This window comes from Chrysochloris asiatica, unplaced genomic scaffold (genome assembly GCF_000296735.1).
Source record: "Chrysochloris asiatica unplaced genomic scaffold, ChrAsi1.0 scaffold00089, whole genome shotgun sequence".
Lineage (NCBI taxonomy): Eukaryota > Metazoa > Chordata > Mammalia > Afrosoricida > Chrysochloridae > Chrysochloris > Chrysochloris asiatica.
In genome coordinates, this window is record NW_006408607.1 from 9608920 (window position 1) to 9612367 (window position 3448).

The window sequence follows — 3448 nt, forward strand, 5'->3', positions numbered from 1 at the left end:
ACCTGACAACAACATACTTACTCTCTCACATTTCTATCTGCAGCATAATGTACTGACCAAAATATATTTGTCATGGATATTACTATATATAATTTCAGTATCTTTCTTCTCCATGAAATTGCATGTTAGCCAATTGCATGCACTGGTTTTATATTTTTTAAAAAATGATGAATACTATCCAAATTTTTGTTTTTTAAAAACAATAGTAAAATGGGATCAAGCAATTAAGTAAGTATAGGATACTGTTATCAAAGGTAAACTTTTGATTTGAGTAATACTATTATTATTAGACTTATTATTCTCCAATCTATTATTTTGTTTTAGCATGCTGTTTACTAAAATTGTGCATAATATTCTTTTTTATAACTAAAACTAACACTTTCTCAAGTTTTTAAATTAACTATAAATCTATTTTTCTATCTGTTTAATGAGTAGAAAAATTTCAGAATGTGCTTTGTTCATAAAAGCAGCAACTTTCACAATCATATTTAATAATGCAATATTTTGCTATTTCAGTAATAGAAAACTGCACATCAACTATGTGATGATTACACATGCATACACAAGAATTTCCCTCCAAGTTAAATATAGAATGTTCATTTATATTTAAAAATGATATTAATACATTAGCAATACATTTTAATTACTCTGTTCAAATCATGTGCATATTAGGTATATTTTTAATCTCTGCAATTATAAAATAATTAAGCATGCAGATATCAGTGACATTTGAAATTAAACTGAAAGGATTATTTAGTTACTCAGTATTAATTGGTCCAAATCTACAGACTAAATACTAAATTTGGTTCAAATGTCAGAAACAAGGTTGAAATCAACTGCTAACATCATCAAGAGATAATATATGATATGTAAAAATATACATTTCTCTACTACAAACACGTTTGATAGTTCATTTACTTATTACTTTTTATTTATTTATTTATATCTACTCAAACACTTGTAGACAAATGCCATAGGAACAGATCTTTTGTCTGTTTAGTTTACTTGTTATCACTAAAGCCTCACATATCCAATTTGCTCAATAAATATTTATTGAAAGAAGGAATAATGAATATATAAAAAAAAATCTATTATTAGGTCTAAAATATGACCTTGAATATAGCCCACCTGTATTTATAAACCATCTCAAGAACAGATTTGATGCATTAGACACTAATGAGCGAAGACCAGAAGAGTTGTGGGATGAAATCAAGAACATCATACTGGAAGAAAACAAAAAATCATGAAAAGACAAGGAAGAAAGAAAAGACAAAAATGGATGTCAGAAGAGACTCTGAAACATCTCTCCAGCATAGATATGCTAATGTGAATGGAAGAAATGAGAAAGTAAAATAGTTGAACAGAAAATTTCGAAAGGCAATTTGACAAGTCAAAGTTAAGTACTATGATGAAATGTACAAAGACCAAGTGATAGTAAACCAAAAGAGGAGAACATACTCAGCATTTCTCAAACTGAAACATTTGAAGAAAATTCAACCTCAGCTTGGAATATTCTTGGATTCTATGGGCAATGCCTAAAAAGAACATTCTCAGCTTTTCTCAAGCTGAAGGAACTAAAGAAAAAAAACTTTAAGCCTTGAATTGTATTATTGAAGGATACTATGAGCAAAATATTTATGTAGAATGCATCAAAAGAAGATGGAAGGTATACAGAATCACTGTATCAAAAAGTAATGGGCAATGTTCAACCATTTCAAGAGATAGCATATAATCATGGATTAATAGCACTGAAGGAAGAAGTTCAAGCATGGCTACAGACATTGATGAAATAAAAATTGAAGTCTTTCAACAAACTGATACAGGATTGGGAGAATGCACTTATCTATGCCAAGAAATTTGGAAGACAGATATCTGGTCAACATACTGGAAGAGTTCCATATTTTTGCCCACTCCAAACAGAGCTGACTTAATAAAATGAGGAAATTATATAACAAGACCGTTAATATCATATGCAATAATGTTTTTTCTGAGGATAATTTGAAACTGAATGTCAAAATACATGAACTGCAAGAAATTTCAAGCTGGATTCACAAGAGGGCATGGATTTAAGGATATCATTACTAACATCAGATGGATCTTAACTGAAAGGAAAGAATATAATAAAGATGTTTACTTGTGCATTATTTACTATACAAAGGCTTTTGACCGTGTGGATCATGGCAAGCTATGGATAAAATTACAAAGAATGGGTATTACAGAACACTTGATTGAGCTTATGAGGTAACTCTACATAGACCAAGAAACAATTGTTAGAACAAAACAAGGGGATACTGAATGATTTAAAATCAGGAAAAGTGTGTAGCAAGGCAATATTCTTTCATCATACTTATTCAATCTGTATGTTGAGCAAATAACCCAAGAAAGTGGATTATATGAACATAAACCTGGCATCAAGATTGCAGGAAGACTCACTAACAAATTGCGATATGAAGATGATAACCACATGTCTCTCCGTTTGTGGTATTGTGGTGGCTTTCTTGTTGTTGTGATTCTGGAAGCTATGTCACATGTATTTTAAATACCAGCATGGTCATCCATGGTGGACAGGTTTCAGCTGAGCTTCCAGTCAAAGACTGATTAAGAAGAAGGAGAGACAGACTACTTCCAAATATTTAGACACTGAAAAATGTATAAATAGTAGAAGAACACTGTCAGGCCCAGAATAATGAATACTGAAACATGCTGAAGAGCACAAGAATATTGTCAGATATTGTACAAAAAGAAGAGTCCCTTAGGTTAAAGGCACTCAAAACACGACTGGAGAAGAGCTGCCTCCTCAAAATAGAGTTGACTATGATGACATGAATGAAGTAAAAACTCTCAGGACTTTTACTTTCTGTTGAGGCACAACTCAAAATGAAGAGAAACAGCTGTAAATATCCATTAACAATCAGAACATTGAGTGTACAAAATATGAATCTAGGAAAATTGGAAATTGTAAAAAATGAAATGGAACATGTAAACAACAATATCCTAGGCATTATTGATATTGGCCATTTTTTAATCTGACAATCACATGGTTTGCTATGCTGGGAATGACAAACTGAAGAGGAATGGTGTCACATTCATCATCAAAAAGAACATATCGAGATCTGACTTGAAGTACAACAATCTTTGTGATTGTATAATATCCATATGACTACAAGAAAGACCAGTTAATATCACTATTATTCATTTACGCACCAACCACTCAAGTCATGAATAAATTGAAGAATTCTACTAAGTTCTTCAGTCTGAAATTGATCAAATATGCAATCAAGTTGTATTGATAATTACTGGAAATTGGAATGCAAATGTTGGAAAAAAGTGGGAAGATTAGTAGTTGGAAAATGTGGCCTTGGTGATAGAAACAATGCTGGAAACCCCATGAGAGAATTTTTCAAAACCAATGACATCTTTTTTAAACATCATAAAAGATGACTAAACA